The 25,931-nt window shown below is 36.6% G+C and overlaps 1 protein-coding gene and 1 non-coding gene across 3 annotated transcripts in view; one reads left to right on the forward strand and one right to left on the reverse strand.

Annotated features, from left to right (window-relative positions):
• The window catches only part of LOC112043724 (brain tumor protein), a 497,062-nt gene that overhangs the window by 77,894 nt on the left and 393,237 nt on the right, over positions 1-25,931 (forward strand). The window lies entirely within an intron of this gene.
• On the reverse strand, positions 9,480-9,598 carry LOC112050605 (5S ribosomal RNA). The gene has a single exon (XR_002887170.2). It is a non-coding gene; the product is annotated as a 5S ribosomal RNA (ribosomal RNA).

A 25,931-nucleotide genomic window follows, 5' to 3' on the forward strand; every position in this document is an offset into this window, starting at 1 on the left:
CTGACAAAAAATCGAAAAAAAATATTTTTAGCTGCAGTATTGATTATATAATGCCGAGATAGTTGTATTACTACGTCTCCTGTAGTTAGATCTTGTTCTACATTTACTATTTAAACTTTTCTACTTAAAAACTTTTTTATGTAAAAGAAAGGTGCCGAGGGACATCAAGTTGGAAGGAAGTTACTTTCTTTCTATTATATAGTCTAGTGGATGCTTAGTTTTATTTTCGTAGTTTCCGTCCCGGGAGTACGGGGATAAAATACAGCTTATGTTACTCACTTATAATGTACTTTTGCATTGGTGAAAGAATTTTAAAATAGGTGTAGTGGTATATGATAGAAAGCGTACAACGTTTTTTGACGACCTCCGTGGCGCAGTGGCATGCGCGGTGGATTTACAAAACGGAGGTCCTGGGTTCGATCCCCGGTTGGGCCGATTGAGGTTTTCTTAATTGGTCCAGGTCTGGCTGTCCGACAAAGACGTACCTACCGCTAAGCGATTTAGCGTTCCGGTACGATGTCGTGTAGAAACCGCAAAGGGGTGTGGATTCACCCTCCTACCAAGTTAGCCTGTTTCCATCTTTGACTCCCTCATCACTTATCATCAGGTGAGATTGTAGTCAAGGGCTAACTTGTAAATAATAATAAAAATATAAATAATAATATAATACAAACAAAACAGTTGTCTTTTGCATTTAGGGGTGAACTAAGTAAGTACTAAGTAAGTAAAATAGGTAATTATTGTTCTTTTTCTGATTTGGTTTTTGTATAGTTAATATCATTATCATCTTTGGTCAGAAAAGTTTTCAAAATATCAATTTTTCTGGGCTTGGTAACTCTCCATACTCCAAATATTTATAAAAATCTAATAGTGCACGGACAAAATTGGAACCTAGGACGGAGTATCCCGATCTATTGTTTTTAGTTACTTAAACTAGAACTTACTTACTTAGAAACTTAACTACCAACACATTTGTATACTTTCGTCGTTAAGTGGTAAAAAGCTGGTGACTAATCTTCCAAACCACACACCTACACAAAATCACTAAAAGAACCACCAAATTATGGTGCAAGCATGTAATTTGAAAACATTTTGAAAACCATGGAAGTAGAAACACCATTTAAACGTCGCGTGACATTTTAGCTTAATTATTGGATACAATTTGGCCTTTTTACACCATAGCCGTGTCTATGGGGAGTAGTCATTTAGGTAAATGGTAACCTTTACGTCATTTTGTATATTGTTGAATATTCAAGCCTTAGAAACTTAACTTTAACAAAAAAGTATTATACGACTTAAAAGTGATTACAAATATAAGAAAACTAATGTTGACAAACAAACAAATTCACAACACTTGTCAGGACAACTTAATTAACAAATCAAACTGTAACCAAAATAAGACCATAGAATGGCAGAGAATGACCTTGAGTGGAGTCACGCACTTGTAAACGATGTGTGTAGGGTTAAAGGTACCTTTGACTGTTAACAAACACTCCCCTTTTCCACTTTCACTCTCCCCGGCTATCCCAAGTAACCCATAAAGAATTACACAACAAGAGATGTGGACGGCTCGAACGCCATGAGCACACTGAAGCCAACATGAGATCGAGCGACGTCATATCCATCACAGACTACTATTTCCTACACTATTTATTAAAAACATGTAAATTTAAAAGCGGCCAACGCAGCGATAACAAAAGGGACACTTATCCATTTTCAAAATGGGGTACTGAGTTAAGTCAATTCAAGAGATAGCCAAAGAGTTGTAAGCTACTTTGTCAGCGGATTGGATCAGGGCTTAGACTATACTACTTAGATGTAACTCTCACGCAAAGAATTGGCTTGCTGGAGTAGAGAATGAAGAATTTATTAAAGAAAACTTCCTTATTTCATGCGATTTGTGAAGTAATAAAAGCGATGGTCCAAAGGTCCAGTCATTGTACCCTAGCGGAAATAAAAGAAAACATTTTTTTAACTATTTTTGATTATACAAATCTACGAATTTACTTTAATTCTTTCGAAATAATATTCATTATCTCCCAAGAAATGCAACACTATTAAGGGTAATATTGGCGGATTGATGACGTTTTCAATGCAGTAATCGATTTGACGTTTGCTGTCAATTGTCATGTCATTGTTGCTTCAAGGGCGCCATCTTGATATAACTCAAAAACTTGGGTTTAAATTTTATTTCTTTCTTTTTATTTAGTTACATTTATTCACTTTAATAAATTTTAATAAGATCCTTGTAGATGTTTTTAAATTTTAATAGTACGGGGTAAAAGAGTGAAACTGAAATGGACCATCTCCTTTCACGCGTAAAAAGTCGCGAGCATCCTCTAGTAGTTATATATATATATATATATATATATATACTTAAAAAAACTGCCATAACCTTTATTAGTTTTGCGAATAAAATCGATTAAGCGTGTCGCGTAAAGGAAGACGATAAAAATCGTATAAAAATAATCGATTCACGTATCGACTCCACGTGCCGTCGATTATGCAACTATCGCTCAATTGCTTACGTAATTGTGTAATGCCGAAGGAAATGTTACCTGACATTGGCATTGCTTTGTGTGGAGAAAGTAGCCTGGATATCAGTGTATGGAAAAAACAACTTAATTATGATATGAATAAAGTGTTATTTACTTTGATGTAAATTGAAGTTACGATATAAGCGTTGTAAGGAGAGTGCCTAGTGGCAGTTTGGCACTGTTACTATCGCGTTAACGTAAACGCGAATTTTTAAGGAATTGAAACAGCGCCATCTAGCGGCACTACTGCACAACTGTTTCAATTCCATAGAAATTCGCGTTTACGTTAACGCGATAGTAACAGTATGAAAATATTGTAAATTCACACTAAGCACAATGTTCTATTATTTTATGCGTCTACGTTTCAGCAAGTTATACTATACTCAGAGGCACAAATATCCGCCCACTTTTATATACTCGCGTTACATTAAAGAGAGCGGATAATTGTGCCTCTGAGTGTATTAATTGTAACTTTAAACCTCATCATTATCGGTTTATTTATCAGCCCAGTACAGGGCCAGGTCTCCCTCCTTATAGGAGAGGGGATATGGAGCTTAGACCTACCACGCTGCTCTAATGTGGGTTGGCGAGTTACTTTCCCAGGCCCGAGAGTATAACACTAAAAATTTTCCAACTCCTCCTCCAAGACTGATAATTTTTATTAGAAAATATATTAGAAGACAAATAAGTTCAGTAGGTATTCCATGACATGACCAGGATTCGAACCCAGGACCTCATGATCCAAAACCACATAGACTAACCAACAAACCAACAAGTTATACAAGTCGTAATTAGTCTAAGAGCAGACATTTTATTTCCCATTCCCATCTAAACTACGTCAGTTACATGAAAGTTAGTTATACAGATGGGGACATTAAAACTTGACATAATGTTGGCACAACAAACCAGATTATGATTTCATGTCAGTAATTCTGTTCAGAGTTACGAGATTGTCTGAGATGACATGTTATTGTAATTAATGCTTACTATGTCTCAGTAAATAAGATATAGGGTTATTTGTCATTTTTGTATTGTACCTATAAACATGTATTAAATGTATGCTAATAATAGAGCAGTCATGTAGAAGTAATAGTGCGTTGCGATTATTAATTTCGAAGACACATGGACTTGCGAGGCTGCCATGGATCGCCCAAAAACGCCTCATACTAAGACACTATTATGACGTCACAGATTGCTAAACACATTAAATTTGTATAGAACAAAAATATCTTTACATTCATTGATTTTCATAATAAATTAATACACGACTAAAACTCACGTCAATAGACACGTTTCATGATAAATTATTATGAATCTCACGATATTTTAAATTAAAAAATGTTTTTGTTATTTGTTCATCTAAGTTAATCCTTCTCATAATGAAAATATCACATTGAATGTAAGAAAACTAAAAATAAATAATTTTTCATATTACTTATATGAAACAACCCCTAAAAGTCAACGTATGATGAGTCCCGTACCTTAATCGGCTCTTAGACTATATATTTTCAATGAAATAGAACTAGAAACCTTGTTCTACTTGTTACATTTTGACGATCGAAAGTAATGTGCATAAACGTCCACCCACTTACAGATCACAGTGTTAAATAATGGAGAAACATTCAATAAATTTGAAAGATATATAAAGGAAGGGTTTCACTTCAAATGTACGTTTACTTTCCCTAAGAGTGTGTACAGACTGGATGTATTTGAACCCAGCTATTTAATTGCAGTTTATTATATAATATTTATTCATCATCATTATCACATATTTTTAAATCAGGGTTCCATTATATCCCCTAAATTCATTTTGTATGTAAAAGTGATTAGGCACGTTTTTTAGAAAAAAAAACTCGTTCTTTGATTAATTGAAACAATTATTCAAAAATAATTATTATCTTTACTTAATATTAAATAATATATGTATAAATATGCATATATAATAATAGTAATAATAAATAAATAACCAGGCTATAATAAATTAAAAAAAAATACTTAATATTGTAAAATTGAAGAGTTTGTTTGTTTGGTTAAACGCGCTAATTTCAGGAACTACTGGTCTGATTTGAAAAATTCTTTCAGAGTTAGATAGCCCATTTATCGTGAAAGGCTATAAGCTATATATTATCCCCGTATTCTTACGGGAACGGGAACCACGCGGGTGAAACGCGGCGTCAGCTAGTCAAGTATAAAATTAACGCGTAAGTATTTCAAAGAAAAATTAATATAACATGAAAACCATAAAACTTTGTCTAACATAATATGTTTCGTTAATTTAGTAGGCTTTAATGTCAGATAACCTCAGATTTTACTAATTGGTCCAGGTCTGGCTGGTGGGAGGCTTCGGCCGTGGCTAGTTACCACCCTACCGGCAAAGACGTGCTGCCAAGCGATTTAGCGTTCCGGCACGATGTCGTGTAGAAACCGAAAGGGGTGTGGATTTCATCCACCTCCTAACAAGTTAGCCCGATTCCATCTTAGATTGCATCATCACTTACCATCAGGTGAGATGGTAGTCAAGGGCTAACTTGTAAAGAATAAAAAAAGAAAAAAAATAACATCCTGTAGAGTATGTCATGGTAGTTACGGGGCATCCTGTATAAGTGTTTGTGTAAATCGAACTATCAATTCAAATATATCCCGTCTATATAGACCCTAATATAAATGTACGTTAAAACAAAACAATGAAAGACTGTACCTACATATAAATTTATTGTAGGGCGCAGAGAATTGCTCGAGTAGAAAATAAATATTTGCCGCCATCTTTAGCCGAGATAAAGCGGTTTTCGCGACTCAGTTTACTTAACGCTGTGGGCTCTTGTATCTGCATTACGAAAATCTTGGATGTTTTGCTAACGCTACCAAATATTTGTTATACCAAACATCAACAAAGCGTTGTTTCGCGTATTTTTTTTCTATTTTTAGAATAGGAAGTTCTTTTTGACTCGTGCCTATGTCTACTTGTAGACAATCTATTACTGGTTCGGAAAGTAGTTTCTACTGAAAAGAGCTGGCAAGATTCGACAGCATAAAATCTAAAATATACAGGGTGCAGGCAGTTAATCCCATAACTTCAAGGTGTTGACGAGTCCACATATAAGAGCCGAATTAATGTTTTTTTTTTCTTAAAATAAAAACGTTTTATGTTTTCATACAAAGTAATTCAAATAATTCCAATTATAATTTATATTGAGAACTTCAATGATAGAACACTCTTTCGTCAGATAAAAAAAAAATAAAGATTTGATTTTATAAGCGCCCGCTACTTCGTTTACGTGGAATTTACTTTTTCACAAGTTGCAGGTATCCATGGATTTTTTTTCGAGATAGAAAGTATGTGTTAATCCTTTGTTTTAATCCAGACTATAATCTATCTCTACTTCAAATTTCAGGCGATTCGGTTCAGTAACCGAGGCGTGAAAGAGTAACAAACACTCATATCATCAAAATCATCAGTTTACGCAAATCTCGGAAAACCATGGATTTTAAAAGTAGCATATGTGTTAATCCAGAGCAAAATCTATTTCCATTCCAAATTTCAGTCAAATCGCTTCAGTAGTAGCGGCGTTATAGAGTAACAAACATCCAAACATCCATACAAACTTTCACGTTTTTTATTATTTTTTTTTATTATTCTTTACAAGTTAGCCCTTGACTACAATCTCACCTGATGGTAAGTAATAATGCAGTCTAAGATGGAAGCGGGCTAACTTGTTAGGAAGAGGATGAAAATCCACACTCCTATCGGTTTCTACACGATATCGTACCGGAACGCTAAATCGCTTGGCGGTACGTCTTTGTCGGTAGGGTGGTAACTAACCACGGCCGAAGCCTCCCACCAGCCAGACCTGGACCGATTAAGAAAACCTCAATCGGCTCAGCCGGGGATCGAACCCAGAACCTCCGTCTTGTAAATCCACCGCACATACCACTGCGCCACGGAGGCCGTCAAATTTTACGTTTTACGTTTATAATATTAGTAGGAAATAGGATAAGCATTTCCAACTGCAAGTCTCAAAGTATAATTATGTATAATAGATTATGTAATCTGTACCTAATGTAAGTTGCTGTGGTGCCCATCTATAAATTACAACTACCAACTATCACCATTACAGTAAAGTTGTCGCAACTATCAGTCACTGTCTCAATTAGCTAGTTGCTTGTTCACGCAACTTGTCATCGCCACATAAACACAACTGGCAACTTGCGTGTTCACTCAATTATCATTTAAATGAGATAATCACGTATTCTCTTCTTTATACAGGGTGCTCGGGAGTATTTCCCATAACTTCAAAGTGTTAACAAAATAAAAACAGTTTTTAAAAAATAAAAACTTCATGTTTTCATACAAAGTAATTAAAATAATTCCGGCTATCCATGTAACACACGCCTTTAGCTATCCTTGCATTTTAAAATACGTCAAACTTGGCTACGTCAAAAATATAAGGATACGTATAAGGTTCATTTTAAGATCTATTTCCAAAAGAAATATTATTTACCACGAAAATATTAATTTAAGAACACATCCTTGAACAATTTTAGCTTTTACAAGGGTTTGCCAGATATATACAGTTAAGTGACGATATTAATAGACACTCATCAGTTATTTAGTCGTCTAATATGTCAAGTGAAATCTTATATTATACTTCATTTTACTGTATTATGTTGCTTTTAATAATTGTCTTTAATAGTTTACATAAAATGTTGAACTGTGTGCGTGGCGGCACCTGAACTGGGTCCTAACTGAAAATCAGTGCTGCATCCTTTTTTTATTGAAAGTATGCGGCAAAATGCTGAGTTGGGGCCTTTTTTAGGTTATGCCACATATTACAGGGAATTCTTAATTCTTTAGTGCTCCACTTTTTGAGTGGAAAGTTAAGCCATAATATTGTATAATTTAGATTTAATGTGATGTGGCATTACTTAAAAATAAAGATCTTTTCTTCCTTTCTTTCTTGATCTAGTTCATAAAAATGTATTTGGTCGCAATTCTACTAGGCAATCTATTTGCAATGTGTCACTGCAATTATTATCTATAATTTATTGCTAATCACTAATAAATAACAGATGAGGGTATATATTCCTGATACCGAATGTTAGACCTGTTATCGCCGCGTTGCAACGACTTGCGGTACGGACAGCTTCAGTGTGCTCGTGGCGTTCGAGCCGTCCACATCTCTTGTTGTGGAATTCTTTATGGGTTACTTGGGATAGGCGGGGAGAGTGACTTGAGTGGAAAAGGGGAGTGTTTGTTAAAAGTCAAAGGATTTTTTAACCCTACACATAACGTTCACAAGTGCGTGACTTTACTCAAGGTCATTCTCTGCCATTCTAGGGTCTTATTTTGGTTACAGTTTAATTTGTTAATTAAGTTGTCCTGACAAATGTTGTGAATGACCTTTGTTCGACATTATTTTTCTTATTTTTGTAAACACTTCTGAGTCTGCTAAAAAACTATCACAAGCTCGCTTTCTAATCATAATTATTCGCTACTGAAAAGTCGTTTTAAAAGCTTAAACATACATTAAATGTAACCTTCTGATGCTTTCATTAGAAAGTATACGTACGGTTATTCATACGCAATCTAATTAAAAACCTATTACGTCATCGGCCCCCACTACGGTGCTCTCTAGGGGGTCCCTATTTGCTGAAAGCCTTGACATACTTGGTTGATGATTAAAATTGTACGAACAGAGTGCTTGATACAGTTTAGAAGTGGCATTATTTTCAAAACATGCCTACGTCGTAAAGTTGGCTTGGAGGTTTTTTTTTTTAATTCATTCATTCTGTAGTTAGCTTGGAGGTTTTTTTTTTTTAATTTCCATTATTTCATTTCTGTTGTTAAAAATACCTAGATATACATGTTTAGAGAGCCGATTTCGGAGGATGTGGGTTCGAATCCGGACCGGGGTATGCGGGAAACCTGCATACCAGAGAATTTTCTTAATCCCTGCGTGTGTGAAGTCTGCCAATCCGCATTGGGACAGCATGGTGGACTATTTGGCCTAACTCCTCTCATTCTGAGAGGAGACTCGAGCGCAGCAGTGAGCCGAATATAGGTTAATAATGATATCACATAGCTAAGTTAGTTTTCGTGTAAATTACTGTTTGTCAGATAGTAGGTAACTAAATACACTGAAATATGTCAAATTAATGAGCGGCAGCTTTGACCGCTAAGACTTCAATATATGATCTTTCAAATCTTTTTGCCAGCAAACCCACACTGCAGCAGTGTGGGTTAACGCCTCAACAAAAATTGATAAACTTGATAAACTAAATTAATACTTTATTCTCCTGACATTATTGTTCTGACATCTGGATTAATGTTGATTATTTATCCTCTTGACATCAGTGTTATATTGATAACTAAACATGATTAGCTAAATCTTAGCTATAATAAAATTTCCAATCAATGTAATTTAAATGTTACCTAAATTTAGTATAACCTAGTATATAGTGTGAATAGAAATTATATTTTTAAGCATTAGCATTAGCTCTGACAGGGCATTATGTAACCATACTGTTAACATTAAAACTAGTTGTGTTTTAGTATATGTAGTATAAGTAGGTACATGAATGCTGTAAATAAACAAATGAAAAAAAAAAAACTAGCTTGTCGATGCTATCTATTCATTCAATAATATTTCAATGAATAATATTTTCAATAAAATTATTGATTTGCAAGCCTCTGTATCGTTGTAGGTTCAGTTATTATTAAGTTAAGTAAGAGTTCAGTCTTTTGAGTATGTCTGCAATAAAAAAAAAATCGGTTGTCTGTTTTTCTAAAATACTGTTTAATAATCTTCATAGACCAGAATATATTTTATTTCTTGTAAAAAAAGTTGGCCCTAGAGCGAGGGAACGACGCATGACGTCATCTTTCTTTGAGTTTGCATCTGGCTTCATCGAATTATGAGACGTTGTCACGTCAAAAGGCAAAATAGCCAACATCACGCGGTATTCCCAGGCGGTCACCCATCCAAGTACTGACCGCGCCCGATGTTGCTTAACTTCGGTGATCGGACGAGAACCGGTGTATTCAACATGGTATGGACGTTGGCGATTGCTGCGCTTAATTTATTAACCATCATACAATTTTCTTACGTCTATAATTATTTGAAATCTATAAAAAAATTAATAGCCGTTTGTATGTAAAACTCAAACTAGAGAACGGTTTGATGGACATGACATGAGTAAATCTTTTTTATTTTGTTCATTAACCGACTTCCAAAAAGGAGGAGGTTCTACGTTCGGCTGTATGTATGTTTTTCATAAACAGGAATGGTTTAAAAAAACACACTTAAAATATACCTACTTACCCAATAAATAGCCAACTTCTCCAAAAACTCGTTGTAGGTAATAATATATGTGAATAGTCACTTCAAATTACTTTATTTATTGAACTCCGCGCCATAAAACAAGTCTCGTGGACGCGGCGCTAATGTCTTAATAGCACTCATTGTCATTTGGTAATGGCGGTCTTATTAATATTTGTATAAGGCGCTATAAATTTTAGTTCACGTTTTGCCACGAGACTCTTTTCATGACGCGGAGTTTAGTTGACATTCGTGGCGGATCTGTGGTTTGACATCTGTCAATTCGTTATAGACACAGTATTAAGACAGTAGCAGCCTGTGAAATACGTTCCTACCTAAAAGAATTTAATATTGTTTTATTATTTCCAAATAAACTTAGTTTAGTATTAATAGATAGATACTAATCTCTAACATAAATACGTCACAGAAGTAATTACGCTCTGAATACAATGATAATTTTATACTATAGATCTGTTACGTCCCTACAAAATCACCGCAAAATGTGATCCGAATAATAGGCTACAAAACTGAGCGCACACATGCACAATTTTCTGTTGAATTTCATTATTAATTATTTATGTATATATCGTTTTTACAGTTCCTGAACACACAACTCGACATTGTAGACAATATTCAGGTATTATTTGTTTTAATAACGTTCTTGACCACAACTAACATTGAAATGTGAAAAGAAGATGGTCCATTTCAGGATCACTCTTGTACCCCGTATCATTAAAATTTTAAAAATAACAGAATTTTATTAAAATCTAAATAAGTGAATAAATCTAACTAAACAAAAAGAAATAAATAAAATTAAAACTCAAGTTTTTGAGTTATAAAAAGATGGCGCCCTTAAAGCAACTATGACATGACAATTGACAATAATCGTCAAATTGACTACTGCATTGGAAACGTCATCAATCCGCCATTATTACCCCTAATAGTGTTGCATTTATTATAATAATAATAATAATAATACTTTTATTTCAAACTTCAATAGGCTCATAGTTATGTTAGTAAAAAATACAATGTGTTAGTAACTTATAAACTACTTAAGTATAGTAATATAACTTATTCTATTTCTAGTACTCGTAATATGTGTGTCACTGCCGCTCCAATCCATTTGACATGGAACAGCAGTAATTCACATATTTACAGTCCAACCTGCTCGCAATCATTGCTAGAATGCTGTTGGTGCCGCCCCGCACCCTGCGCACCAAGGATCCACAACGTTTGCGCATTGTGGCGTAAAAACAGTCAACACGCGCATCCGCGAACATCCCCGATGCGCTACAAAAGCGGGGCAACCCCATCAGCACCCTGAATGCGTTGTTATATTGTACACGGAGAGCGTTATAAGATTTTTGAGAGTATTTGGCCCACAGGCTGCACGTGTAGAAACTAGTGCAGTATGCTCTGAACAACGTAATTTTAACGGCATATGAACACCGCGCAAACCTGCGAGCCAGCATATTTGCTCTTACTGATAACGCTCTCCGTTCTCTCTCGATGTCAGTGTCGTCTCTAAGGTCAGGGGTCAACATGTGTCCGAGGTACTTGACTTTATTCACTCTCTCTAATGCTACGCGATTCAGCGAGATAGGTGGAAGGGTTAGATTTTTAGATGTTTTACCCTCTGCCTCAAAGACCATCACTACACTCTTTTTAGTGTTATAGGCAAGACCATGTTTCTCCACATAAGCCTCACATACAGCTATGAGCTTCCTGAGACCACAGATTGACGCACTCAACAGCACCATATCATCGGCGTAACTTATGTTATTTAAAGACACTCCATCTATGTAGCAGCCGGTTCTGGTGCTGCTGAGCTCGCCTAGCAAGTCATCCACGTACAGGTTGAATAGCGTAGGTGAGCTTAACCCCCCCTGCCTCACTCCGCACTCCAACCCATACGAGTCTGACAATGCGCCTGCCCACCGGACATTATTGACCTGGTTTCTATACCAATATTTAAAAATGTTGGTGAGTTCTGGTGGTAGTTTTGCTTCCTCCATCTTTCGCCATAGGATGTCATAAGAAACCAGGTCAAATGCTTTAGACAAGTCCAGAAAACAGGCGTAAATCTGAGTCTTCCTCTTGGCATAGTATGTGACAGCATGCTTCAGCCCCAAAACAGCACTCTCAGTAGACAAACCATGTCGGAAACCAAATTGGTTGTCGTGTGGTCTAAAGAAATTATTTAAGTGAGAGTTAAGCATGCTGTCAAATACCTTCGCGATGACAGTAGCCAATGAGATGGGCCTATAGTTGGTTTTATCGGATAAGTCCCCGGTTTTGTTTTTCACTATAGGCACAACTATAGTACGCATCATCTCACTGGGCATGTAGCTGTGGCTAATACAAATGTTGTACAACATGGCCAAGACCCTCGGTAGATGTGGCCCAGCATGTTGTAGATGCTCGATGCTAAGACCATCATGGCCCGGGGATTTACCTCTGGTCATATGCTTGATAGTGCTTTCAATTTCTTTATACTTGAATTGTATCCCCACCACCCTGTCAGTCTCAACATCAGGCATCAAATGAGAGGGCCCCAATGGCGATTTTACAAAAAAGTGGTCCTTGAAAACATTGGAAATCGTTTCAGGGTCGCTCACGCCGCTGACGCTCACGGGTATAGAAGGCTTAGCATTTATTTTATTTGTATGCTTCCAAAAACCCCTAAAGTCATTTTTAGAATGATGTGAGGCCAGAATGTCCATTTTTATCTGTTCTTGGTGGTTTTGACACCATTTTAAACGTGCTTTGAAAATTCTTCTGGCCTCAGTCATCTCCGTATAAAACGGCCCACCAGCTGGTTTACCGTAAGATACCCACAACAAAAATTTTTGTCTTGCCTTCCCGTGTGCTTCAGCTACATGCTTATTCCAGCCTATCACTTTGTTTTTAATTTTCCTCTTTCTTGGCTTTCTACTCATTACAGACGCTTCTCGAAGGGCCTGGACGATGTCGCTGTACAACTTTGTAATAGCAACCCTATGTTCTGGATTACTACAAGTACGATCACAGCAATCACAAAGCTCGTGTGGAAAGTCTATTAGTCTTAACCTAGTATGACATTCTCTCTGATATGTGTATATCTGCTCTTGATTTCTGTCCCCCCATGTGACTTCATTCAGCGAGGTGTTAATAGCAGGTTTCTTTGGTATTAACCCATTTAAGTTGCATTCCACAACCAGAGGGAAATGGTCAGACCACAACACATCATACAACACATAAACATTTTGTACGCAAGCTAAAACGGATTTAGTCACAACGCAATGGTCAAGCCACCGCTTGGAGCCATGAACTTCGCTCACAAACGTGTATGTATCAGACATCAAACCTAACATATCCGTATCAATACAAGAAAAGAAGAAAGTTCGCTATAAAACATTTCAGTTGGATGTGCATTATAGTCCCCTAATATATACACACAACTTTCACTATGAGTGTCAATAATCGCACTTACCGAGCTTAGTGTATCAGTAAAATCCGTAAAAATTATGAGAGAATGAATATTATTTCGAGAAAATTAAAGTGAATTCGTAGATTTCTATAATCAAAAATAGTTTAAAAAAATATATTTTATTTTATTTCCGCGAGAGTACAATGACTGATCCTGGGCTCTACACAATTTTGGACCATATCCTTTCCTCTTTTGAGCGCCTCATTTTTCATGACCTAGTAACACATCTAACAGTATTTAACATCATTGTCTGCAACCGCAAAGCGCGTCGCAACGTTGCATTTTAAGATGAGCAAACTTCTGTTTGAAATTTTGAAACACGTCTACAACAAGAAGTTGTTAGGAGCGTTTGTTGTGCAGTTACGAAGTTTTAACATATGACTGCAAACAATTTGTTAAACAACTAAGACATTCGAAGAATTATAATTATGGCACAAATGTCGGGTAACGCAATGATAATAAATACCGTTAGATGTGTTAATAACGCATGAAAAATGAGGCGGTCAAAAGAGGAAATTTATACACAACTGTTAGGTTCTGTTAAAGATGGCCCACAAACACACACAGTCGTTACTCCGTAAATTTGGAAGTAGATAAATTAATTAAGCTATTCTCTTTCGACGATTTAAATTTGATTAATTATTATTTGTTAGATTTTTAACCGACTTCCAAAAAGGAGGAGGTTCTACGTTCAGCTGTATGTATGTTTTTTTTTTTTTTATGTATGTCCAGCGATAATTCCGTCAATTATGGACCGATTTTGAAAATTCTTTTTTTGGTTTGTAGGGTTTACTTCCAGGGTGGTCCCATTTTTTTCATGTCAGGATCTGATGATGGCATCCTGGAGAAATTGAGGGGAACTTTCGAAAGTTGTAGAGACAGCTAGTACGTTTGTTAGTGTTTCCATAAGGTATTTTAAACCACTACAACTTTATGAAGGTTTGGAGTTGGTCTGATGATGGAGCCGAAACACAGACGATGGAACTCGTCAAGGATTTACAGCAGTCACCTTTTGTTTGGGCTTAATTAATTTGTATTGATGAGTACTTTCCACCTATATGGGTTGTGACTGTATTAAGGGTCTGGTGATGAAGACGAGGGACAGTGAAGAGAACTCCTCGTCGGTTCACAGTAGCTACCTTGTGTTTGGACTTGATAAATTTGTATTGATGAGAACTTTCCACCTAGATGGATTGCGACTGTATTAAGGGTCTGGTGATGAAGACGAAGCACAGTGAAGAGAACTCCTCGACGGCTCACAGTAGCTACCTTGTGTTTGGACTTGATAATTTTGTATTGATAAGAACTTTCCACTTAGATAGGTTGTGACTGTACACACGCAGTGGGTATGCTAACACTAAAAATAAAAAAATAAAAATTTTAATAAAAAAAATTCAACCGACTTCCAACTCAAAAAATAACTTTAACTAAAAAGCAGAAAATAACATCCTACCTATGTGCTACCTTCTGATCAGTATGAAGGCGGTGCCAAGCCAGTGTCGTGTTTTAATTAAAGCTGTATCTGGAATAACCACAGAAATTTTGTAGTTTAAACGTATTTAATTAAAACATCACTGGCTTGGCACCGCCTTCAAACTGATCAGAAGGTAGCACATAGGTAGGATGTTATTTTTTGCTTTTTAGTTAAAGTTATTTTTTGAGTTGGAAGTCGGTTGAATTTTTTTTATTAAAATTTTTAGACGTAAGTTTACTGTAATCAGCCAATAGCGTGACGTAGTCGGTCGACGTATTGCTGAGAGCTTTCTACCTACATGAGTTGTGTCTGATGATGAAGACCAAGGTCAATTAAGGGAACCCCTTAACGGTTTACGGTAGCTACCTTGTGCTTAGGCCTGATTAATTTGTATTGCTGAGAATTTTGTACCAAGATGGGTTGTCACTGTCATTAGGGGTCTGATGTATTGGTTTGAGATGAAATTTTACACTAAAAATGGAAAAATAATAAAAATTTTAATAAAAAAAATACAACCGACTTCAAAACCTAAATAAAATTTAATAAAAAAAATACAACCGACTTCAAAACCTAAAAACGTATCCACTAAACTAAAAAGCGAAAAATAACATCATAATATGTTCTACCTGCTGATCAGTATGAAGGCGGTGCTTAGCCGGTGTCGTCTTAATTTTATAGCGATAATTCTGGTGAAACAGGCAGTTGTATTTTTATTCCCGCTGACCCAGCTCAATTGTGATCAATAACGATCGTTATTTAATCAAATAATACCTAAACATGCAATGTCGAGTTGTGTGTTCAGGAAGTGTAAAAACTATATATACATAAATATATATATAATGGAACTTATGACAAAATTGTGCTGTGCGCTCAGCCTAATTATTCGGATCACTTTTTGGGGTGATTTTGTAGGCACGTAACCAATCTACGAGTATACGTATAGTATAAAATTATCATTGGGGTAATATGACAGTCTCCTGTAGGCCTAGCATGCGACATATCTCGTGAAGATAAATAGAGAAATGTCGACCAATGGCGGCGGAGTAGTTCCAGTGCCACCTCTTTCGTCCCAATGCAATGAAAGAGATATGAACATTTTCGGTTGCGGCGCTATTGGTTGATATTGATCTATGTCATTTTACGAGGTATGTCGATGGTCGCATGTTGGGCCTACGGACAAGTGACATCTATACTCTATACTAATATATAAAGCTGAAGAGTTTGTTTATTTGATTGACCGCGCTAATCTCAGGAACTACTAGTCCGATTTGAAAAATTCTTTCAGTATTAGATAGCCCATTTATCAAGGCTATAGGCTAAATATTATCTCCGTATTCCTACGGAAACGAAAACCACGCCGGTGAAACCGCGCGGCGTCAGCTAATAGGCTATATTTTATAACCGTAGGTATTTCTACGGAAGTTAGAACTACATAGACGTAATATGTATTCAGTAGTTTACTGAAAAATATTATAAAAAGAGAGCATTTAAGTTAAAACACCTTATTAAAAACGCGAGATATAGAAATAGACACGCAAATACCTACCTAACTCAGAGACAAGTTAAACACAAACTTGCCTTAGACTCGAGTCTTATCTCAAGAAGGAGGCAACTGTGAATTTATTACCACAGTCTTTGTGTACACCAGTTAATTTAACTCGCGTTTGTTTCGACAGATAAAGAGTTCCAAAACTTGTGCCACGTTTAGTGATGAGCTCGTTAAAAACTGATTTATATCGATATATTATTTCTCTTATTTATTTATTTGTCCTTTTTTTGGAGTTTAGTCCTTAAGAACCGATTTTTCATAAATATATAGCCCCCCGGTATAAAAAAAAATATGGGCAATAAAATTCGATGGTGATGACAGCGTTACGTTTTTTGTGCGCAACCTATTCTGCGCACCTTTCACCGTGCGCTGTTGGCGGGCGCGCACGCTAAGTTCTGCTGCTCTTCGGTTGCGCACCTTTCATGTATAGGTATTGAGACGTACATATCGTATGCTGCGGGCTAACATACACCTATTTAAACAGTCGATCTGAAAGAGTAAACTCTATTCGCTCGTCGGAGCTGACACAACTTTTTTTTTTATTTCTCTCATTTATTTGTCCTTTTTTAATTTTTTACAATGTTAATTACACAAAATATAAAATAAAACACTATTAGAAATGTATAAATAAATGAATCCTCCCGCTGCGGGACATTTCAGTGCCCAAGCAACCGGTGGTCAGGGCTCCAGAGTGAAGAACCTCCTCACAATACGCACCGTCTCAAGAATCGCTATCTTCTGTATCTTACCCTCGATCCAATAGTTAAGTGAAAGCTTCTTAAGGTCGCGCTAGGAACATAATAAAAATTAGTAAGAAACCGATGATGATTTTTACTGGATATACTTTGAAAAGTGTATCTAGGATCTCCACAATATTATTCCTACTTCACCATTCTACCACAAAACAGCGAGACGCCGCAAAAGGGTAGCGTCTCTACATGACGCTTACAAATAGTTTCGGTAAAACGTTTATTTTCCAAAATGCTATGTCTAATGCACTACCTGCGTTTGTATTGCTGCCAACTATCCCTTACGTTTCTAATTCAAACTAAAAACATTCAAGATAGATAGAGAAAAAGAGTAAACAGGTATTTTTAGGCAAGCGCGTCCCATTCTAGAAATTATCGTTCAAGACTATCGATATATGACGGCCAAGCCTAGCTCGCTGGCTCCATTGAATTTAATTTGCTTTTCGGTACGGATTACTGGAGTTAGGCAGTTACTGAAGTTGGCCCTTACGGGTGATTTGGTTTCCCTTCAAATAATTCGATAATATTCCTTTACCGAAGATTAGTTTTAATGTGTAATTAATAATAACTTGGCCCTGAAACTGTAAGGATAAAGTTATTATCTCATTTACTTATAGGACCTTTTTTCTGGTACGGCCAATTCGCATACTTATTGAACTTGGAATCTATGTCAGGTACTGAAGTCAAGTTTATTTTAACTACCAGCGGTTTGCGTATGCTTCACAATCACGAGTTCAAATCCTGGTCCGGGTTTCAAATCACTGAGTTTTTTGTTTTTTAATTCGGTCAAAGAAGTCGGTTAAAAAACATAGATGGAATAAAATAGACAGCACTTTTCAGTATTCCCTGTCCGTTTCATTTGCCAATAAAAAGTGGAGTGACTCCCTCATAAAGTTAGTGACATAAAACTGCACTTTGTCGATGACTTCCTGGGAGAATGTATACAAATCCTATATTTTTTAATCAACGGCCAGTAAGTTTTTTATTGTGGTATATTGAATGATGATTAAGTATATTAAATTAATTCAAGCCTCAATAGCTCAACGGTAAGAGCGGTTGGACTCATTACCGAGGGGTGGTGGTTCAATCAATTTCAAATCAAGGAAATAATTTTACTTAACGCAAATACGTTATGTTAAGTACCTAATGTACATTGTTCAAGAACAAATTGTGTTGTGTGGCATAATTCACTAATAAAGCTTTTTTCTTTCTTTCTTTCTTTCTTTCTTTCTCTAATGGGTTAACAATTAATCCTAACAATAATAACAATAATTGTTACGTAAACAATGTGCCTTCACACAGGAAGTAAAACTATAAGAAATTGTAATGTTGTCATCAATTGTAATTATAATATTATTGTATGATTTTTTTTTATAAAGAGCAACTGTTGAGTTTCTTGCCGGTTTCTTCTCAGCAGAACCTGCCTTCCGAACCGGTGGTAGAATCTTTACAAATAGTCAGCTGACGTATCAAAAGTGCTTGTATACTGAGCCTACTTGAAATAAATGAATTTTTGATTTTGATTTGATTTAAACATTTTCATAATATTCTTAAATTATTATTTTAACAAAGTATTTAATATATCCTAGCGTTATATGTGACTGTATGTATTAGTGTGTAAATTTGATGCGCGTTATGTGTGTTTTGTGAGATATCTTTGTATAATTTGTTTAACAAATTACTTGACTATTTCTCGCGGTATTACCGCCTTGAAGAGTATCAAACAAAAACAGCGTCTTTAAGTAATATTGTAGGTTAAATATTTTTGATAGCCGTGATAGCCCAGTGGATATGACCTCTGCCTCCGATCCTGGAGGGCGTAGGTTCGAATCCGGTCCGGGGCAAGCATCTCCAACTTTTCAGTTGTGTGCATTATAAGAAATTAAATATCACGTGTCTCAAACGGTTAAGGAAAACATCGTGAGCAAACCTGCACACCAGAGAGTTTTCCTAATTCTCTACGTGTGTGAAGTCTACCAATCCGCATTGGGCCAGCATGGTGGACTATTGGCCCAGCCCCTCTCATTCTAAGAGGAGACTCGAGCTCAGCAGTGAGCCGAATATGGGTTGATAATGATGATGATGATGAAATATTTTTGAACATTAACAAAACGCATTGGGTTGTTATATCAAGCGCATTTTAATTTAGAAGTGTACTATATTATCGTACGCACTAAATAAAACATTTATTGGCGCTGAAACTATCAGATATAGTCAGTAAAAGCGCCATACGGTGTCAACAGCGCTCACTTCCGCACATCAACTGTCGGCAGTAAAGTGCGGACTTGTCGCGGCTCGTAACGCGACTGTCGTAAAACTACACTCAAACCTAGACTACTTTGTAAGAATATTAAAATATACTAATAATTGACTGCATTTAAATGAAGTCAGACATGTTTTAAGGAACTTTATACATATAGTTTTTTTAATTTGTAACTTGCACATTAGATTTTCCGACACTCGTTTAGATTCTTGGTAAAAATCAAATTGATATACTTTTAATTCCATTGGTTTATAGATAATAATCAAAAGCTGGAGAATTCTGCGCCACGAAACAGGTCCAGTAGATGCGACGCTAATGTCTTAATGGCGCTAATTGTAATTTGGTAATGGCGGTCGTATTGCCATTTGTGTAAGGCGCTGTCAATTTTAGTTTAGGTTATAGCCGCGGAACTTCTTTCGTGGCGCGGAGTCTAGAATGACTTACTCGTACATGCTTTTTTTGTAACTAAATCATCACTAGTAGCGTTTAAACTATCGGATGTAGTCAGTCAAAGCGCCATACGGTGTCAACAGCGCTCACTTCCGCACATCAACTGTCGGCAGTAAAGTGCGGACTTGTCGCGGCTCGTAACGCGACTGTCGTAAAACTACACTCAAACCTAGACTACTTTGTAAGAATATTAAAATATACTAATAATTGACTGCATTTAAATGAAGTCAGACATGTTTTAAGGAACTTTATACATATAGTTTTTTTAATTTGTAACTTGCACATTAGATTTTCCGACACTCGTTTAGATTCTTGGTAAAAATCAAATTGATATACTTTTAATTCCATTGGTTTATAGATAATAATCAAAAGCTGGAGAATTCTGCGCCACGAAACAGGTCCAGTAGATGCGACGCTAATGTCTTAATGGCGCTAATTGTAATTTGGTAATGGCGGTCGTATTGCCATTTGTGTAAGGCGCTGTCAATTTTAGTTTAGGTTATAGCCGCGGAACTTCTTTCGTGGCGCGGAGTCTAGAATGACTTACTCGTACATGCTTTTTTTGTAACTAAATCATCACTAGTAGCGTTTAAACTATCGGATGTAGTCAGTCAAAGCGCCATACGGTGTCAACAGCGCTCACTTCCGCACATCAACTGCCGGCAGTAAAGCGCGGACTTGTCGCGGCTCGTAACGTGACTGTCGTAAAACTGCACTCAAATCTAGACTACTTTGTAAGAATATTAAAATATACTCGTAATAGACTGCAATTAAATGAAGTCAGACATGTTTTAAGGAACTTTATACATATAGTTTTTAATTTGTAACTTGCAGTAAATCAAATTGAAACATTTTTAATTCCATTGGTTCGTAGATAATAATCAAAAGCTGGAGAATAGACTCTGCGCCACGAAACAGATCCAGTAGATGCGACGCTAATGTCTTAATGGTGTTCATTGTCTTTGGTAATGGCGGTCGTATGGTCATTTGTGTAAGGCGCTATCAATTTTAGATTTAGAAGTCTAGAATGATTTACTCGTACCACAGAAAACATATGCTCGTACATGCTTTTGACTTAAAACATTTCTAGTAGCGCTTAAATTAATGGATGTAGTCAGTCAAAGCGCCATACGGTGTCAACAGCGCTCACTTCCGCACATCAACTGTCGGCAGTAAAGCGCGGACTTGTCGCGGCTCGTAAAGAAACTGTCATAAAACTGCACTCAAATCTAGACTACTTTGTAAAAATATTGAAATACAATAGCTTGTTCTTAAATACAGCAGATTTTTTTCTGTATTTTAGGTTAGTTTAACTTTTAAAATAATTTATTACAATACTTGACTGTTTCTCGCGATTTTACCATCTTATCAAAGAGTGTCTAGTATCAAAGGACAAAAACAGCGTCACCAAACAAAATGTACTTTGGGTAGCTAGATCAAGAACATTTTAATTTACAAGTGTACTATATATTCGTAAGTACTAAATAAAACATTTATTGGCGTATAATATTAGAATAGACTGTTTTTAAATGGATGCGGTATGTTTTTGCTCTATTTTTAGGGCTCGATGCTTTAATGGAAAAAGGGACAATGTGTTTGTGTTTCCTTATAACTTTTTATGTGATGTTAGAAGAAGAAAGAGGTAAATAGACCACTTTCGACGTTTACAAGCGGATCTCCTCATTTCTGATTCGATCACGCAGAGATACTCCTAACATAGCTCGTTCCATCGCCCGCTGTGTGACTCTGAGCCTTCTTATGAGGCCCATAGTTAGCGACCAAATATTTTGTTGTTTTGATCTTGATTTTGATTGGAACTTAGACAACCTTATAGAACAAAACCGACTTTCGCAATCCGTCTACAGTCTTTTTACAAGTCTAAGCCGTGTGTTTCATTAAGCCTGGGCCTTACAAGCTCTTAATTGATTACCTATATAAAACTAGCGAACGCCCGCGACTTCGTCCGCGTGGAATTCAGTTTTTCACAAATCCCGCGGGAACCATGGATTTTTCCCGGATGAAAAATAGCCCATGTGTTAATCTAGAGTAAAATCTATTTCTACTCCAAATTTCAGCCAAATCGCTTCAGTAGCCGCACCGTAAAAGAGGAACAAACATACTTACACACAAACTTTTGTCTTTATAATATTAGTGTGATACTAGAGATTTCATTAAGATAAAAGAAAGACGTAAGGATGCATATGCTCATATTACATCCTTTGCATCCCTCGACGTTTATCACCCCGGGTTGTCACAGCTCATAAAGCCCGCAGCCGTAAAACTGCACTTGAATCAAGACAACATAGTGGGTGGTTTGTTAAAATTATTACTCTTCCCAAGTGTATAAAGTTTTAAAAAATAGTATCACTTGGGAACTAAGAGTAGGTACTTTGGAAGTACTAAAATACGAAAACTAAAATATTTTGCAAAACAGCATTTTTTCGCTACTGTGTACCTACTGGTACATCTGCAAATTGTAAAAAACTAGCCAACGTCCCTCATTTTCGCCCGCGTAGTTTCTAATTATCGTGCGGATACGGTGAAAATATAGCCTATGGCACTTTAAATAACGTGACTATTTAGTTGTGAAAGAATTTTCAAAATCGGTTCAGTAAATGCAGAGATCTTTTTTTTTTATTCTTTACAAGTTAGCCCTTGACTACAATCTCACCTGATGGTAAGTGATGATACAGTCTAAGATGGAAGCGAGCTAACTTGTTTGGAGGAGGATGAAAATCCACACCCCTTTTCGGTTTCTACACGACATCGTACCGGAACGCTAAATCGCTTGGCGGTACGTCTTTGTCGGTAGGGTGGTAACTAGCCACGGCCAAAGCCTCCTACCAGCCAGACCTAGGTCAATTAAGAAAATCTCAATCGGTCCAGCCGGGGATCGAACCCAGGACCTCCGTTTTGTTAATCCACCGCGCATACCACAGCGCCACGGAGGCCGCCAAGATCACCGCCTACAATACAACAAACCTTTACCTCTTTATATAATACTAGCTGACGCCGCGCGGTTTCACCCGCATGGTTCCTGTCCTGTAGGAATATGGTGATAATATAGACTAGTCTTCCTCGATAAATGGGCTGTCTAACACTGAAAGAATTTTTCAAATCGGACCAGTGGTTCCTAAGATTAGCGCGTTTAAACAAACAAACTGTTCAGCTTTATAATATTAGTATAGATTAGACTAGCATACTTCTCGCGGTCTCGATAAAACCGTAAGTGAGCATAATATTGTTCCAGCAAGCCGGAATCGAACCTAGGATATTTCGACCTTTATATGATCCCTTAACCGTAGAGTTGTGAGTATTTTAGATAACTTAACATCTTCATTGAATGTCTCTCCGACTATTGAAGTCAGCTTCTTTAGCTCCTCTTTATCTTTACCGTGCCAATTGGCATCCTTTTGTTGTCCATCCATCCATCCAGTTGACTTGCATCAAACGTTTCGCATCGACGTTTCTAATAAAAACAGCGAAGATGTGGAATGCCCTTCCGGCTTCTGTGTTTCCTAACACTTATGATTTGTGCACCTTCAAGGCAAGAGTGAATAGGCATTTTCTAGACAAGCGCGCTCCAACCTAGACCTCATCATTGCTTTTCACTAGGCATGATTGTAGTCAAGCGCAAATCTAAAAAGAATAAAAAAAAGCGAGCGAAATAGTTGTGCGGCACACACATAGTTGTGTTGAGAAAAGCCTTTAATTAATACGCCACTGGCATGGCACCGCCTTCAAAGTGATCAGAAGGTAGATACGATGTTATTTTTCGTTTTTTAGTTTATTTTTGTGATATTGAAGTCGGTTGAATTTTTTTGTTAAAAATATTTTATAGGACATTACATTACCTACTATAAAAACTTGCTTTTACACTATTCCTGACCCAGATAAGATCATAAATTATTATATTACTTATATGAGACGTATAAATATATAATATTTTTAATATGTCTGTTTGATGATCCTCCTAATAAGAGCGTATTGCTACAATTTATTACACGTTTTACGAGTCTCGTAAAATGGAGCTATATATTGATTTTTCTCGTTTAAGATGGGACTTACTGTTGATCTCATTTTGTAGGTCATTTGTTCCTGGTTCAATGAATTAAGATTATGAGATCGTTTTTCTCTTTTTTCAGGTTAGAGCGCTGTCAATTTATCCAAAATCATCCATCTACATAAGGTAAACTTGTTATCAATCATTGTATTTTATTTAAAAAAAATGGTAGATTGTTATACAAGGGGCTAAAAAGACCCATTATATACGAGGTATTTTTAGGGCACGAGCCGTAAGGCGAGGGCCGCCTAAATAGAAACCGAGTTTATAATGGGTATAGCCCCGCGTGTTACACTCTGCTTTTCATCTATCGTGATCTACCTTTTAGATTTTTTTAAATAAATATTAATCTTTAAATATTCATCTGATTGTAATAAATAATAAATAAAAACTTTTCCGATTGCAACTCTATAAAAATCAAATAAAAAAAAAGAATATTTGCCATATCATTTATAATATGACCAATATTCCCATTATCCTCCAACTAGTCGGGAAAGACTGTGCTAGGAGTGTGTACGACAATAGACCAACGGGGCGAGGATCGAATACCACCACCCTTCGGTGATGAGTCCGACCGCTCTTACCGTTGAGCTATTGAGGTTTCAAAATCATTTATTATATACCATCACATTCTGAGAGGAGACTAGAGCTTAAGCAGTGAGCCGAATATGGGTTGATGATGATGATGATGATGATAATGATTATCAATCTATATACGGCTCAATATTGAGCACGAGTCTCCTCTTAGAAAGAGAGGAGTTAGGCCTTAGTCCACCACGCTGGTCCAATACGGAAGGCAGACTTCATACACGTAGAGAATTGAGAAAATTCTCAGGTCTACAAGTTTCCTTACGATGTTTTTCCTTCACCGATTGAGACACGTGATATTTAATTTCTTAAAATGCACATAACTGAAAAGTCCAAGGTGCATGCTCCGGACCGGGATCGAATCTACACCCTCTGAATCGAAGGCAGAGGTCATATCCACTGGGCTATCACAATGTACTTATCCTGCGATGTGTGGCATCACCCAAAAAATGGCCCCAGCTCAGCACAATGCTACGTGACCATTTGAATTTGAACACGTAGCGCTGATTTTCAGTTGGAACCATAGATTGAGTAACGCCACGGATACAGCCAACACAGCCTTATAATCTAAACGAATACCTACACTGACATTAAACTGAAAAATAAACTTAATAATAAATAACCAAAAGGAACTAAAATGAGTTAAATTATAGACCTATATAGAATGTACTCTCATGATAATAAAAAAATATTGTAGGACCTAATATTATAAGTAAATTTAAGTACATATATTTTTTTAATAATATTATTCATCACTGTACAAGAGCATTATTTAAAAGAAATCCTATATTTAAAATTGCTTCAAAAAAAAAATTGAAATTTAAGTGTAATTGTTTAGAGAGCGTTTCAAAATGGCGGATCAAAACAAAGCACACTTACCTCTAAGGGTGGATTAGCTTAATCTTCACAGTCGAGCCATCTCCAATTCACGAGATATTAATTTTAGAAATTCAAATTTCTGTACAAAGCTTTTAACGGTAAATGTTTAATTGATTAGTGTATTTTAATAAAGATTCACATGAGGAGTCACACGGGACGATGGAACAAGCTAAGTTAGGAGTATCTCTGTGTGATCGAATCAGAAATGAGGAGTTCCGTAGAAGAACCAAAGTCGCCGACATAGCTCAACCAGTTGCGAAACTGAAGTGGCAATGGGCGGGGCACATACTTTGAAGAACCGATGGACGTTGGGGTCCCAAAGTGCTAGAATAGTGACCCCGCATTAGAAAGCGCAGTGTTGGTCGACCCCCCACCAGGTGGACTGACGACATCAAGCGATAAGCTACTTTTCATCCCGGAAAAATCCATGGTTCCCGTGGGATTTGTGAAAAACTGAATTCCACGTGGACGAAGTCGCGGGCGTACGCTAATCTTCTATAACACCACATACGTTGCCTCTTTAGTAATATTAGTATAGATTAGTTGGTTAAACAACATACAGCCTTAACCGTAACCACTTAGCAACAACCCACA

This window comes from Bicyclus anynana, chromosome 23 (assembly GCF_947172395.1).
Source record: "Bicyclus anynana chromosome 23, ilBicAnyn1.1, whole genome shotgun sequence".
NCBI classification, from domain to species: Eukaryota; Metazoa; Arthropoda; class Insecta; order Lepidoptera; family Nymphalidae; genus Bicyclus; species Bicyclus anynana.